Source organism: Dama dama, chromosome 8 (genome assembly GCF_033118175.1).
Source record: "Dama dama isolate Ldn47 chromosome 8, ASM3311817v1, whole genome shotgun sequence".
NCBI lineage: Eukaryota > Metazoa > Chordata > Mammalia > Artiodactyla > Cervidae > Dama > Dama dama.
The window spans coordinates 7,139,163-7,156,017 of NC_083688.1; the positions used below are offsets into that span (position 1 = coordinate 7,139,163).

General features: G+C 42.4%; 2 non-coding genes across 2 annotated transcripts; one reads left to right on the top strand and one right to left on the bottom strand.

Annotated features, from left to right (window-relative positions):
- Window positions 1-1,099: 1,099 nt before the first annotated feature.
- On the top strand, window positions 1,100-1,209 carry LOC133061127 (U6 spliceosomal RNA). The gene has a single exon (XR_009693955.1). It is a non-coding gene; the product is annotated as a U6 spliceosomal RNA (small nuclear RNA).
- Window positions 1,210-14,793: 13,584 nt separating this feature from the next.
- On the bottom strand, window positions 14,794-14,900 carry LOC133061103 (U6 spliceosomal RNA). The gene has a single exon (XR_009693933.1). It is a non-coding gene; the product is annotated as a U6 spliceosomal RNA (small nuclear RNA).
- Window positions 14,901-16,855: the final 1,955 nt, after the last annotated feature.

Genomic DNA, 16,855 nt, shown 5'->3' on the forward strand with positions numbered 1-16,855 from the left:
TCTATCCATGGGATTCTCCAGGCAAGAACACTGGAGGGGGTTGCCATTTCCTACTCCAGGGGATCTTCCCAACCCAAGGATCGAACCCAGGTCTCCCACATGGCAGGCAATTTCTTAACCGTCTGAACCACCAGGGACTCTGCATAGACAGTGCCTGCTGGAGGTTGCAGGGATGGAGGAAGAAGAAAGGACTTGCTCCTTCCACTTTGCTTCCTGTTCCTGTGGGCATCTCTGTAGCTACAGATCTTCACCCCGGCAATGGCAGTTCCTTCCTGTAGCTGCAGCTGAATCCACTTTGCAGTGTTTTTTACATCGGCAGAGGCAGCTTCACTGTATCCCCCTCAGAGATACCAGCACCAGCCAAGCAACGACCCCTCCCTGTCCATCCCTTTCCATCCTCACTATAATAACAGCTTCTTAAGGGCAGGGATTGTCTGTGTGGCTCACAGAGCTATTCCAAGCAATTAATACTGCGCCTGGGCACTTTGCTTAATAATATTTGTGGGCTGATTGAGTGGGTGTAGGTACATGGGTGGATGGTTGTTCGTTTATGATTTCGTGTGAATTACTTGTTTGGCTGACTTTTCTATTTCAGTTTTTGTTAATTCTGAGCCAAGATTAACTGTAAAATGAGGTTTAAATAAATTAGAATGGCATGTTCTTTTTTTGAGATAGATGCAGTCCCTAGAACTTGGGTGTTTTGACTTAATGTTCTTCTAGTGAAGTTTTGAGGACAACCCCAGATTGGGAGATAGAAAAAGCAGGATAAAACTACTAATGACAGAGACAGAGGAATATTCCTGTGGTCAGTGGTCAGCTCAGGAAATCAATGTATTTAACAAAACATGTTTGGAGACAAACTCATTCTGGACCAATCAATAGCCTTGCACTCTTTTTTTTTTTTTTAAAGACACTAACATTTTACAGTCAGGGCAAGATCACTGGTGAAAGATTCTGAGTTATGGAGATAGGAATAGAGAACAATCTCTCCAGCAAGAAGCAGCAAGACCAAATGAAGTCACAGTGGCAACTAGTCCAAACAGAATTAATGTGGTGGTTTTCCACTTGATCAGAGAACCACTGAGTGATTAGGATCCAAGCGCTCACTTCAGCAGCACACAGAGAACTACAATTGGAACAATACCGAGAAGATTAGCATGGCCCCTGCCCAAAGATGAGATGAAAATTCGTGAAGTGTTCCACAATTTTGAGCTCCCTCACTCTTTCCATTGTGCAAGGACACAGCAGGAGACAACCCTCTAGGGGTCAGGAAGCAAATTCTCATCTGCAGGCATCTTGATCTTCCCAGCCTCCATTTCTGCAGGAAATGAATATTTGTTCTTCAAGCCCAGAACGAACAAAGCAAAACTAAACAAAACAAAAAACCCCACAAAGGTATCTTGAGACACCAGTGACTCAGAAAGTCACTGTTTATAAAGTAACTATCTTTTTTAATGCTAGAATTTTAGTTTATCAGTCACCGTTTAGATAGCTCCAGATTTTTAGTTTGGACCTCTGAAAACTCTTTGAAAGATTTTATTATCTGTTTTTAGAGTTGTAAACATTGTCACAGGCCTCAGGGACAGTTTAGAGTGGAAATGTGTTATTAATACCTAATAGCAGCACGGGCCACAGAGTTGCCTCTTTAAGTTTTGGCTTCCTGTGAAGAAAATGGGATTATTGAGTAATTTTGGTTGCTTTGTTAATGTGTGTATGTGAAGTTTAACTCATGGTGATGTTGCACACAGAGGGGTTTGGTTCACTCATTTTATTACTAGTGTTGTTAATGTCCATTATAAATGCTTAAGAAAAGAGTCTAGTCCTCTGAGTGTTTGTAGGGGGTACATGGGTTTCCCAGGGGGCACTAGTGGTAAAGAACCTTCCTACCAATGCAGGAGATGTAAAAGACTCGAGTTTGATCGCTGGGTTGGGAAGATCTTTTGAAGGTCTTTTGAAAGTCTTTTGGGGTCTGTGTGGGGCCTGTTTTCTTCTTTCTCCCTCTCTTTTTTTCAATAATAAGGTTAAATCAGGATTATTTTTTATGCGTGTCTTCTGACAAGATGGTATGGGTTCTGATTAGTTTACCTGTTGGAGTTTCTACAATGTTTATTAGCCAGCGTGCTAAATCACTCCAATTGTGTCTGACTTTTTGCAACCCTATGGACTGTAGCCTGCCAGTCTCCTCTGTCCATGGGATTCTCCAAGCAAGAATCCTTCTCCAGGGGATCTTCCCAACCCAAGAGTCAAACCCATGTCTCCTGCATTGGCAGGTGGCTTTTTAAACTAGTACAAACTTGGAAGCCCTTTATTAGTCAGAGGGGAGAGATTTAGGCCACTTAACATTTGTGGCGGCACATATTTTAGCTAAATTTATCTTCTAGAAAAAAAAATGTTTGAATGCTTCTAAACCCTGGAGATCACAGAGACAATATAAACTGTGTTGAATCAGGAGGAATTGTGAGGTGTTTAAAAACAAATTTTCAAGTGAATTGAGCACCTCTGACATGGAGAGGGTTGATTTCCTGTGGGGATTCATATCACAAAGCAGTTTCTTAGCAACAGTGGCAGAAGCAATATTTGTGTAGAGGAAGGGTTTAATTATCCCAGGGGGGAGAAAAGCCCCACAAAACATCATTTAATTGTGAAAGGCGATTGATAGAAATTGGCCTTGGAAAATTGAAGGAGCATCACTTGGAGATGCAGGAAAGGACCGGAAGATCTTGCTTCATCATTTACCATCTTTACAGGCTGGCCTCATGGTGAACTAAGTTGGACTAAGTGGACTTCCTTGAATGGGTCATCCAGGAATCTGTGTATGAAGAAACAATACTAGCTCTTTGTATATAAGACAAAAGTATAAAATTTAAAAAAACAAAACAAAACAAAACAAAACTGGTAGGTTTGGCAGACAGTGTAATTAAAAAATCCTGATCCAGTCTGCTGTAAAAACTTCAGAGTCTCATCCAATTTCACTTTTCCCTTTTCCCAGGCTCAGAAGCCTGCAGAGTAGGAAGGTCGTGTGGTTGGCATCTTCTGTTTTTTTTTTTTTTTGCATCTTCTGTTTTTAACCTTCCCTTCCCTCCCTACTCCCTGGATGCTGTTTTGGGTCCCTCTAGGGCTTTCCTGGTGGCTCAGACAGTAAATAATCTTCCAGCAATGCAGGAGATCTGGGTTCAATCCCTGGGTTGGGAAAATCCCCTGGAGGAGGGCATGGCAACCCACTCCAGTATTCTTGCCTGGAGAATCCCCATGGACAGAGGAGCCTGGTGGGCTGCAGTCCATGGGGTCACACATAGTTGGACACGCCTGAGTGACCAAGCATAGCACGCACGGGGCTGGGGCGGGGAGGCGGGAGGGAAAGAGCCTTTTCGGTGGCTTCACTCGTCATCTGGCATTGTTACTATTGAAGTTGTGGAAGCTGAAGGATGCTTGTCCTGTGAGGTGATTTTGTGGATTTTTTTTTAGGTCCTTTCTTCGAGGACCCCACTTGCAGTTCCATGGAGTGGACAATGACTCTGTGTTTGATCAAAACGGTTCTGTGTTTGATGGTCTAAAACCCAGCCTCTTTCTGCTGATGTCATCTGGCTTCTGGCAAGAAACTCTCTTGGGCAGATTTCTTTGTAGGTATCCCATTCCTGGCAGTTCCCTGGGGTCTGTCCATGGAAAACACGAACCTTTAACTTGCTATGAGTCAAACTTCCCCGTGAAGATAGGTATTTTACCAGTTTCTTTCCTATCTTTCTAAGGATAGTCTGGGTTATTGTTTGTGCGGTCAGTTAATAATGTATTGTGTCTCAGCATTAAAATCACCCTTCATTGCCCTGCTCTGTGATAGGTAAGCTGGACCCTGTAACTATTTCCCCTCTGTCAGCTGGCGTGATGCTCAGGCTTGTCTGTAGAGCAGGCCCAGGAACATGACAGAAGGAAGGGGGGCTTCTCATCAGGATTTCTGCATTTTTTGCTTGCTACTGTGATGCGTGGCGGCCGGCAATGTGTAGTGACCAGTGGTATGTGGAACAACCAGTGGTGCTCATGCCAATGAGTTTATTTTTTTCAGTTTATTTCATTGAAGTATGGTTGATTTACAGTGTGCCAAATTTTTTCTTTGGCCTTGCCATGGGCCATGTGGGACCCTAGTTTCCCACCACGGATCGAAGCCCCCGCACCGCCCCCTAGTGGAAGCGCAGAGTCCCAACCACTTTACGTCCAGGGACTTAATAGCATCATCGCAAAGGGCTGGTTCCCAGTGAGTTTCAGGGGCACCACATGGGCATCTTCCAAGTGAGTTCTGCTGGCACCCACTGGGTGGCTTCCCAGCTCTTCGCCAATAAATGGTTTCCTAGTGAATTTTGTCTCACCCAAGCACGGAGTTTTCTGCTTGTCAGCCCTGGGCTGTAGCATCTCAGCAAATGGTCTCTACCAAGTAGGGGGCAACATCTCTTATGAGGTCTAAATCTCTTCCAGGTTCGTTCTTTCCTTGGGCACGCTGCTCAGTCCTATAGGTAAGGCCTGTCCCCTTTATCAGTTATTGCTTCATTCTTGTGCATTCTCTTTACACCTTATTTATTAATTATTCTAATAGTCCTGTATTATTAAATAACAATTTTTATATTAAGTGTTCCCTGTTCAAGTTACTATATGGTTTCTCTCTCTTGACTGGACCTTGACTAATACATTTGTTCTTTTTCTTATTGCTTTTTTGGTAATTCTTTGTATATTCTGAGGGCTTTCCAGATGGCGTTAGTGGTAAAGAACCCACCTGCCAATGCAGGAGATGTGAGAAGCCCGGGTTCGATCCCTGGGTTGAGAAGATCTCCTAGAGAAGATCCTAATACTACATTGTATATTTGTTACATATCTTTCCCCAGACTCTTACTTATATGAAAAGTACACCTATGTATAATGTAACTAATAATTATGAAGAGGACCCTTATATATTCTTCCACCCCAAGGTCAAGAGGTAGAACACTGTAAACACCCTGCAAGTCCCAGCATGTCCCTCCCACAATCACAGTTCCATCTTCATCTGCCCTCATAGCACTCCAGATAACTGCTATCCTGGCTTTTATGGTATACTATCCTTGCTTCATTTTTATTTTTAAATTTCTTTTTATTTTTGTCTGTGCTGGATCTTCGTTTCTACTTGGGCTTTTCTCTAGTTGCAGTGCATGGGCTTCTCATTGTGGTGGCTCCTTTTGTGGAGCACAGGCTCTAGGGTGCACGGGTTTAAGTAGTTGCAGCTCCAGGGCTCTGGATCACATGGGCTCAGTTGCTCCACGGGACCTGGGATCTTCCTGGACCAAGGACTGAACCCATGTCTCTTGCACTGGCAGGTGGATGGGCTTCCCTCATAGTTCAGTTGGTAAAGGATCCACCTGCAGTGCAGGAGACTCCGGTTCAATTCCTGGGTTGGGCAGATCCCCTGGAGAAGGGAGACTACCCACTCCAGTATTCTGGCCTGGAGAGTTCCATGGACTGTATAGTCCATGGGGTCACAAAGAGTGGACACGACTGAGCGACTTTCACTTTCACTTCTTCACCACTGAGCCACCAGGGAAGCCCTGGCTTTACTTTAGAGTTTTAGTCCATTTCTATATGTCTGGCTGTTAGTATGACGGATGCCATCTTGGGCCCATTCAGTTCTTTCTTTCTTCCAATGACCCTACCTAGGGATGTACTGTGTAGTAAATCTCTTTGTTGTCAAGGTCTCTGTAGTTAGTAGATATTGTTTCATGATCGTTAGGTCCAGGTGGCCTCCATGCTCCCATGTTTGTTCCCAATGATAATACCTTGTCTGACGTATTCCCAGTGCTCACCAGCCTAGTTACCCATTCATAGATCTTGACTTAGGAAAGCACTCTCTGTCTCCAAGCACGTAGCCCCCACACCCTAGGTTAACTATAGAATTGTCCCTATTTTGCCTTCGTGCTATGGAGCATGAATGCAAATGCTTCCGGATTGTCATCTGCCCAGTCCTACTCTGTGAGCAAACTGTTGTGTGATAAACTGACCCATTGAGTATACGGAGCGGTCTGTCTCATTTTTCAGCCTTAAGGCACTCTCAGTTCCGTGGGCACTGTACGTTCTCTTTGTCCTCCAACAGTATGTATCCTCAAAGTGTAATTATATTTATTTTTAGTTCTATATGAATACAGTCTTACTGGATGTGTGTGTGTATGTGTGTTTTATCTGCTCCCGCGTGGGATTCCCTGGTAGCTCAAAGGGTAAAGAGTCTGCCTGCAATGCGGGAGACCTGGGTTCGAACCCTGGGTCAGGAAGGTCCCGTGGAGAAGGAAATGGCAACCCACTCCAGTATCCTTGCCTGGAAAATCCCATGGATGGAGGAACCTGGCAGGCTCCAGTCCATGGGGTCACAAAGAATCAGACATGACTGAGTGATTTCACACGCGGCTTGCAGGATCTTAGCTCTCCAACCAGGGATGGAACCTGCATCCTTGGCAGTGAAAAATGCTGACCTAACCCCTGGACCGCCAGGGAATTCCTTGGATATGTTCTTCCATCTGGGACTTCGCAGGTGGCACTAATGGTAAAGAACCCGCCTGCCAGTGCAGGAGATGAAAGAGACACGGGTTCGAGGGCATGGCAGCTCACTCCAGTACTCTTGCCTGGAGAATGCTATGGACAGAGGAGCCTGGCAGGCTACACTCCGTAAGTGTGCAAAGAGTTGGACACGACTGAAGCCTCTTAGCATGCATGCACATTCTTTCATAATTTATGTTTGTGAGATTTATCCCTGTCATTATGTGTGGCCCTAACTCATCGTTGTATAGCATCGTTGTATAGCATTTCGTTGTGTGAATGTGTAACATCTAGGGTATCCATCTTACGGGCGATGGGCAACAGAATTGTCACAGTTTTTAGCTATTGAGAATATTTTCCAATAGGTCTGCTCCACTGGGCTCCCTCGACAGCCAGCGAGCCCCTTGCTGGTGTTGTCTCTGCCTGCAGCCTCCTCCCCACCGGGACATTCTCTACTTGACTGTGCCTCTCTCACGTATCGAGTCTCAGTTCAAATGTCAGCCTCTCAGAGACCTGCCTTGATAATGCCACCTAAAATAGCTCCGTCCTCGTCCTCAATCTCCGACACCTCACTCCATTCACATGCTGCTATGTGAAACTGTTAGCTTTTTTCAGTTGATTTTTTTAATTGTGGTAAAAATATATGTAACATACAATTTACCATTTTAACCACTTGTAAGTGCACGATGCAGTGACATTGTATATCCACAGTGTTGTAGAACCGTCACCACTATCTATTTCTAGGACTTTTCATCATCCCAAACAGAAACTCTACACCCATTAAATAATAACTCCCCCATCCCTCCTCCTCTCAGTTCTGGGTAACCTCTGTCCCGCTTTTTTTTTTTTTAAACTGTTCTGTGAGGCTCGGGAAATCTTAGTTCCCCAACCAGGGATTGAACCCAGGCCCCCTACAGTGGAAGCATGAAATCTTAACCATTGATCTTCCATGGTTAAGATGGTTAGTCTTAACCACCTATCCCACTTTTTGTTTCTATGAATTTGCCTATTTCTACATTCCTTATTTAAGTGGAATTGTATAACATTTGTCCTTTTGGGTGTGGCTTTCAAGATTCATTTATGTTGCAGCGTGTGTTAGAATTTCATTCTTTTCAAAGGATAAATAGCATTCTGTTGAATGTATATACCACATTTTGCTTATCCAGACTTTAGTTTGCTTCTATGTTTGGTGGTTGTGAATACTGAATTTGTTTCCGTCCTTGTTTTCTATTGTTTTGGATATATATCTTGGAGTGGAATTAAAATGATTATTTAGACTTTCGTTAGACTACAGTAGACCCCCAATGCCTAGAGCAGTGTCTAACTCACAGTATGAGCTTAAAATACATTTTTGAAATGAACAAATTCCTCAGGTAAACTGAACAGGGCATTATTATAGTTACCTACGTCATTGTTAAGGAGATTAAATGCCACATATCCTAGCATGGGGCCCTAGCATCTGATCACGGTTCAGTTTACATTAACCCTACATGATGACTTCACTCAGCCCAAGTTCCTTAAGTTGTTGCTGGTTTTTGGGCTTCTATTTAGCTCTCTGTTGCCAGCAAAGATTATTAGTTTTTTTTTTTTACATTCTCCCATTTGCCGAATGCCCTGAGGGTAGCAGATATCAAGATGGTCAAGGCCCTGCACCTGTTCTCAGGTTTTAATTTTAATACAATTTGTTTCATAACAGACAGTGTGGCTTGGGAGGCCTATTCAACATGGGTGAAAATAGAGCAAAAAATCGTCCACTGTTTGTATTCTGTGACCTGTGATGATCCCAGTAGGATCCCAAGTCCTGAGTTAGAAGATGACACCACCCTTCAGCTTTATACTTCACCGTTGCATGTTGAGTGACAAATTGCTTAAATTTTGCTAAGCTACACTCTTATTTCACATTCCTTGGAATTGTAATATGTGAATCTTTGGGGAATTCCTGGGTTTGGCGGGGGAGTGGAGAGATGAAGGAAAAGGAAGCAGGCGGGGGCTGTTAATAATAGACTTCAAACAAGTTTCAAACCAACAGGTTATGATCAAGTGCCTACTGTATGCTTACTGCAATGCGGTGAGGCGGGAGCCGGGGGACAGAGAAATTCTATCCTCAAGGAGTTTATGATCAAGGTAGGGCAGGCAGAACTCCAGGCTGAGCAAAGAGGTTAGTAAGTGCTGAGAGCTGAGAGAGTTGCTGGTACGAACTTGAACTGTCAGGGTGGAAGGACACATTGAAATAATCTGATCTCATTTTAGAGAGGGGAAAGTGAGGCTCAGAGAGGGTGAGAGGTTTGCCTAAGGCCATACAACTAGATGATGTCAAAGCTAGGGCTTGAACTCAGGTCTCCTGGCTTTTCCACCAGTGTTTTTTCTTTCTAAAAAAATATTATTTATTTATTTGACTGTGCTGGGTGTTTGTTGCAGCATGCAAGATCTTCAATCTTCGTTGTGGCATGCGAGATCTTTAGATGTGGCATCTGAACTCTTAGTTGTGGCATGTGAGATCTAGTTTCCTGACAAGGGATCGAACCAAGGTCCCCTGAACTAGGAGCAGAGAGTCTTAGCCACTGGACCGCCAGGGGAATCTCTCCACCAGTGTTTTTTCTATTGACACACAGATGTCTCTGTTAATTCAATGGTCTAGTTTAGCTCTGTCCAATAGATAAAATTCTATAGCATGAGCCATATGTAGAATTAAAAAATTCCTAATAGCCACATTGAAAAAAAACACAAAAAGAAACAAGTGAAATTAATTTTAATAACATGTTTTATTTAACCCAACATATTTGGAATATGATCATTTCATCTGTAGTCAATATAAAAATTATTAATGAGCTATTTCATATTTTTCTCATTGTACTAAGTCTTAGAAACGTGTTAGTCGCTCAGTTGTGTCCAACGCTTTGAGATCCCATGGACTGTAGCCCTCCAGGCTCCTCTCTCCTTGAAATTCTCCAGGCAAGAATGCTAGAGTGGGTTGCCATTCTCTTCTCCACGGTATCTTCCCGACACAGGGATCGAATCCAGGTCTCTTGCATTGCAAGCAGATTCTTTACCATCTGAGCCACCAGGGAAGTCTTATAAATTGGTGTATATTTTATACTTTGGCACATTTCAGTTCGGACCAGCCACGTTCAGGTGTTCACTGGTCACATGTGGCCAGTGGCTGCTGCATTGGCCAGGGCCAGCTAGCTATTTGAATTGAATAATTTATGTGCCAGATTTTCAGGGGATATCTTGAAGAACGTGAAAGGTGTGATATAGACATCATGGTTTACAGTCAGAAGAGTCTTAGAGCTGGCAGCCTGGGCTTTGAATCTTAGTTCAGGTGAGACAGGCTGGAGCCTGGGACCGTTTGGGGCGGAGCTGCAAAGCTTGCACCTGAACACACCTCTGCTTGAGCAACAAGATAGAAAGACACGGTATGGGACTAAAAATAGCTGAGCTGGTACATGTGCAGCTGGGGCCAATTCTGGACAAAAGACACAAAGAGACCAAAAAACCCAACTGCCACTTTTGGAAAGCCTAGAGCAAAAGCAAGGTACTGTGCATGCCTCCCGTACACAGTACCACCTAAGTGGTGGGCAAAACACCTAAGCCACCCCTCTGACCGAACCCCTGGACATACCTCTACTTCACTCTCAGTATAAGGAACAAGCTCGCCACTCCCCTTAAGGAACGACCAAGCAAGGGAAACTATTGTTTGTCCCCCTTCCCCCTGCTGTAGCAGGAGCCCCGACAAAACCTTGCCTGAATTTCTTGTCTGGCCTCTGATCAATTTCTACTGATTAAGGAGGCCAAGAACCCTGCTCGATAACACAACCATTTACTAGCTGTGTAGTCTCTAACAAATCAATTAAATCCTTGATCGTCCTTTGGTTTATATCTACTAAAGGGCAATTGTAGAGATCAGTTGGTCAACATAGATAAAATATATTTCTGTATATATATGTAAGTACATAGGGCTCAGTGGTAAAAAATCCACCTGCAATGTAGGAGACGAAGGAGACCCTGGTTTGATCCCTGTGTTGAGAAGATCCCCTGGAGGAGGGCATGGCAATCCCTTCCAGTATTCTTGCCTGGAGAATTCTATGGACAGAGGAGCCTGGTGGGCTGCAGTTCATAGGGTCACAAAGAGTCGGACAGACTTAAGCGGCAGAGCACGTGTGCACTCACATGTAAGTATATATGATGCGTAATTGTATATGTATGCATGTATAAAAATGATTTGCTAGTGCAGCATCAGGTATTCAAAGTATTATTCTTATTTCCCGAGAATACAAAAGATTTAGAAATATCATCATGTGGTGAGCACCAGATGGATAAGACAACTTTATTAAGCAAGTTTAATATCCTGTGAAATTGGTATGAAAGCAAGTGGGAAGCAACTGCAGACGTCACAGGAGTCAGAGCTGGGACAGCCAGCCCGTGTGGTCAAAGTCAGGAGGAGCAAGTCTCGCTGAGCTGCCAGTGTCTCTGCCCAGGGGGCCCGACCCCAGCTGCCAGCTGCCAGGGAGATCTGAGCTCTCGGGCCAGTGAGCTGTGTGTTGCGTAATCTATTCTGTTAACATGTTCACTTCAATTTCGGGTTCAGAGTTACACAGGGAAAAGCTCTGCTGGAAGCTGAATTGCCTCAAAACCCAGCTCTAACCAATCCTTTGAGAATGGAGAGACTTAAAATCATCAGTGTAGGCAGGCACGCTTGTTGTCCCCACTTGGCAGATGAAAATACTGCATTCTGTTGGGAGATTGGGATTAACATATATACACTACTGTGTATAAAATAGATATGAGAACCTACTGTATATCACAGGGATCTCTACTCAGGGCACTGTGGTACCCACATGTGAAGGCAGTCCCAAAGAGAGGGGATGTGTTTGTATACGTATAGCTGATCCACTTTGGTATACAGCAGAAAGTAACACAACATTGGAAAGAAACTCCTGCAGCACAAATTTTAAAAGAAGGAAAAAAGAAAAAACTGAATTCTAGAAAGGTTAAGTGATCGGGCCAAGATAAGTGAGCTGAGCTTTGAACTCACATAGCCTGTCCCCGAGGCTGCTTTCAGGACCAGAGATTGTTACTGGAGAAATACCAAGTAAACTAGGTCCTGTAAATTGCCTTCCCATCTTCAGAAAGCAATCTGGAATCTGCTACTTTAAATGGTTCTGTTTTTAGTTCTCCTAGTGGTCATCCTACACCTCTGAAGATAGATTTGTGTGTTTACTTCTCAATGCATTGATTTAGATGTTTCTACTGACTTCTCATTGTGGGTTATACAGTCTCCAGTCTCTTCCTGTTGTCATTTTGATAAGCGGTACATATTTGAACTTCATAAACATCTTTTCTTCTCCATCAGCTTTCCACAGTTATCTTTTGATCTCTAATACAGAGAGTTTACATATTTATCATTATGTAAATAGAGCCAAGTAATGTGCTAGGATGGCATTTTCTTTTCTGCTAATTCAATGCCACTCAAGAAGAAAGTCCCCAGAGTTAATTTCAAGTGAATTCTTTCATACACATCACCAATTGTTTAAAATCATGACATATTTTATTTTTGGATCATGTCTTTTCCATACCTCCCCCTCAGTTTTCTTGTTGGGAGTAGCTAATAAAAATTGCAAATCTTTTTTGAGCAATTACCATATGCTGGGCACATTACAAAGTGCTTTACACATAATGATTAATTTAATTCTCACAGCTAGCTACCCAAGAAGGAAAGTGCAATAGTATCCCCGTCTTATGGACAAGGAAATTGAACCACAGAGAGGTTAAGTGGTGGAGCTGGGGTTTAATGCAGACTCTGATTGGCATCCATGTCCATACGCTTAACAACGATACTGTTCTCAAAGGGGACGTGAGCCATCTTCACCATATTCCTAATCTCCACCCACTCTGTGTATGCTCCCCTGTTCTAATTTAGATCTGTTTCTTTATATTTGGACCACGTCTTTCTTGTCCAGCTTTTAATTTAATAAATTAAAATTTATTTTATTTATTTATTTTTAGTTAATTAATTTATTTTAATTGGAGGCTAATTATTTTACAATATTGCAATGGTTTTTGCCATACATTGACATGAATCAGCCATGGATATACAGGTGTTCCCCAACCTGAACCCCCCTTCCACCTCCCTCCCCATAAAATTTATTTTAAATGGGCATGTTTGAAGAGCCTTTATCTTGTCTTCCACATCTGCAGAAGCAGTCCATGCGGTCCTGTAAGTGAGCTGGGACCATTTGACCAGAGAATTCTGAGTTCTGGGTACTGTATGCACGGTTTGGAAAGGGGAGATGTCACGGGCTCTGGGCAACCATGTTCCCTTGTCTCCAAAGACTCCTTGGCCCATGGAAGAGTGTGCAGCCAGCAGAGGGTCAGAGTGCTCACGAAAGCATGAAAGTGAAGTGAAAATGTTAGTCACTCAGTCGTGTCTGACTTTGTGAGAAGGGAATGGCCCAGGATGAGTTTCTCATTTTTAAATCCCTTGTAGCATACCGCAGCAGCACCATTTGAGGGTATGCTATGCATAGTTTGGAAAGGGGGACATTTCCAAATGTTCTATGTCTTACGTCTAACATTTCAATAGAAAACCTGCAGTGTTTCTGACCTGAAACCCCAGAGGACAGAGCGGAGGGCAATAACAGCTACTGAAAAGTGAGGGGGAAACCCTGGCAAGGTGAGAGGCAGAGAGAGAAGTTCTTTGTAAGCTCTGTACCAGTCTCTGGGCGACCTCGAAATCATACATACGTAGGACGGAACTAGAAACAGACCAGCTGAGGATCAAAGAAGCGCGCTGACATTTGAACTGCTTGCCCAAGGACAGTGTTTGTTATTTTGAGTCCACCAAGTTAATTACCTGACAAAATAGCGACTGCCAGAATCAGCGCTCTGTAGGAGTTGTATAACACAACCCAGAGTCTTCATAACATAATACGCAAAGTGAAATCCAAAGTTATGTGACATCCAAAGAAAAGGAGAATGTGATTCTTTTTCAAGAGAAAAGATGATCAAAAGAGACTGACACTGAGATGATCAGATACTGATTTTAAAGTAGGTGTTGTAGCTGGTTCTTTACTATAAAGGAAAGTAGGCTCATAATGAAAGACAGGAAAATCTTGCTAGAGAAATAAAAATTCTAAACATGGCTAAAAACCCTAAAAAAAAAAAAAAAAAAAAAAGAAGAAAAGAATCAGATGATAATTCCAAAACTGTGAAATTCAGTATCTGAAATTTAAAAGCCATTAGTTACACTTATATCTCAAATGATTGTGAAGTGAGGGTGCAAGGTAACATTGATGAATGATGTTACGAAAGCAAAATAAACAGGATCCTGGAACCAGGAACACAGAGAATAAGGAGAGGCTAGTTTGGCAGAGACGGGGTGCATATCTTTTTTTTTTTGCACCACACTGCATGGCACATGGAGCTTCCCAGACCAGAGAAGTCCTGTGGTAGCTTTTAAAACACTAAAAAGTTTTGTTTCTCTCTCTTGTTTAAAATATAATGCAAGTTTATAATAGAGATTTTGAAAATGTAGATAAGAAAATAAATATCAATTATAATCTCACCACTAGAGAATTCACTGTCAATATTTTGATGCTTATTCTCATCTTCTAAAATATATACAATTTTAATTTTCATTAAATATGTTCACACTCTATAAACCATTTGAAATCTGCCTTTTTATTTTCAATGTGCTTCTTGTATTTATTTATTTATTTTTCTTTTTTGTTTTTTTTTCCATTTATTTTTATTCATTGGAGGCTAATTACTTTACAATATTGTAGTAGTTTTTGCCATACATTGACATGAATCAGCCATGGATTTACATGTGTTCCCCATCCCGATCCCCCCTCCCGCCTTCCTCTCCCTCCCATCCCTCTGGGTCTTCCCAGTGCGCCAGCCCCGAGCACTTGTCTCATGTATCCAACCTGGGCTGGTGATCTGTTTCACCCTTGATAGTATACTTGTTTTAATGCTGTTCTCTCTGAACATCCCACCCTCGCCTTCTCCCACAGAGTCTAAAAGTCTGTTCTGTACATCTCTCTCTCTTTTTCTGTTTTGCATATAGGGTTATTGTTACCATCTTTTTAAATTCCATGTATATGCATTAGTATACTGTATTGGTCTTTATCTTTCTGGCTTACTTCACTCTGTATAATGGGATCCAGTTTCATCCATCTCATTAGAACTGATTCAAATGAATTCTTTTTAATGGCTGAGTAATATTCCATTGTATATATGTACCACAGCTTCAAAAACATGGAACGCTTCACGAATTTGCGTGTCATCCTTGCACAGGGGCCATGCTAATCTTCTCTGTATCGTTCCAATTTTAGTATATGTGCTGCTGAAGCGAGCACTGAAATCTGCCTTTTGATTTTTAATACCTATCCTGAACATCTCTTCACACATCTAAATGTTTTTCATTATTTTTGATGATAGCATACCAGTCATGATATATTTGGACTGTAATTATATATTAAGTATGAGCCTTATACTTTTCATATCAGTTCAGTTCAGTTGCTCAGTCATGTCCGACTCTTTGTGACCCCATGAACCGCAGCACGCCAGGCCTCCCTGTCCATCACCAACTCCTGGAGTCCACCCAAACCCATTTCCTTTGAGCTGGTGATGCCATCCAACCAGCTCATCCTCTGTCATCCCCTTCTCCTCCTGCCCTCAATCTTTCCCAGCATCAGGGTCTTTTCAAATAAGTCAGCTCTTCACAACAGGTGGCCAAAGTATTGGAGTTTCAGCTTCAAAATCAGTCCTTCCAATGAACACCCAGGACTGATTTCCTTTAGGATGGACTGGTTGGATCTCCTTGCAGTCCAAGGGACTCTCAAGAGTCTTCTCCAATCCCACAGTTCAAAAGCATCAATTTTTTGGTGCTCAGCTTTCTTTATAATCCAACTCTTACATCCATACGTGACCACTGGAAAAATCATAGCCTTGACTAGATGGATCTTTGTTGACAAAGTATAGATCACAAATATTTTTCTCAGTTGGTTTTTGCTTTTTAGCTTTATGGTGAGCATCTCCATTCATTAGTTGGCCATGGTTCAATAAAAACCAGTCACCATCCTTCTGGGCAGCTATCTGAGAAATGGTATTTCCCATGTGGGCAGGACCCATGTCTGTTTCAGTCATCACGGTATCACCATCCTCCAGCAGAAAGCCTGGAGTGAAATAGCTACTCAATAAATATATATTGGATGATTGACTAACTTTTGATTTGTATCCCTGAGGGGAAGGCCAGGGTACCATCAGTTGTTTGCTGGCCTCCACTCCTGCCATGTAACTAGTCTGCTTTCGACCTAGTAATTCATGTCCTTTAATTTAGTAGTTCCTCTTCTAGATATCTTAGAGAATTTTTCAGAGACGCAGGCAAAGATTTATACATGAGGATATTCATCCCAGTCTTAATTACTAGCGAAAAATTGGAAACTATTTCTGGCAACATGGAAATGATATATAGTTACATGTTAGACAAACATTAATATGGGGTTTTGGAATGTTTTTGGTGGTGTGAAAAAACTTTTATGATTTTGTGTCATAGGAAAAAACTCAAAATGTAAAATTATAAGAATTCTCAATTCTGTTAAGACTGGTAGGAAATCTATCAAAAACATATTAACAAGTTGTGTGTGAATCTTAGCTCAAAGGATTGGAAAACTTGACTTATGGTGCCTTTTCACGCATAAGTTTTCTGGGGATCTGAGAACCTGGCATCAGCAGCTTGGTGATCTTGGGCTGGCATCTCTGCAGTTCTCTTTTCTTTATGGTCACAAAATGGCTGTCCCAGCTCCAGGCATCGTGTCTGCATCTGAGGCGGGAGGGAGGAAGGGGAGCAGTCTGGTGTCTGCAGTGTCTGTCTCCTCTATCAGGAACATGAAGACCCTACCAAAGGGCCCCAGCAGATTTCTCTTTAGGTCTCTTTGACCAGAACTGTGTTCTGTGGCTGCTCCCGGCTACAAAGGAGCCTGGGAAAGTGAATATTTCACTTCCCAGTCTCTAGAGTGGAGGTGGTAATGGAGAAGAGGTGAGAATATCTGTTAGGCTAGCTATCAAACATCTCTTCCATTGTACTTATTTCTGGTTGGCGGGTTTATGGATTTATTTAGAAAAATTTTTTTGAAGTATAGTTGATTTGCAATGTTGTGTTAATTTCTGCTCTATAGCAAAGGGATTCAGTTATACAAATATATTTTATTTTTCATATTCTTTTCTGTATGTTTCATCACAGGATATTTAACATAGTTCCCTGTGCTATACAGTAGGACCTTGGTGTTAATCTATCCTATATATAATACCT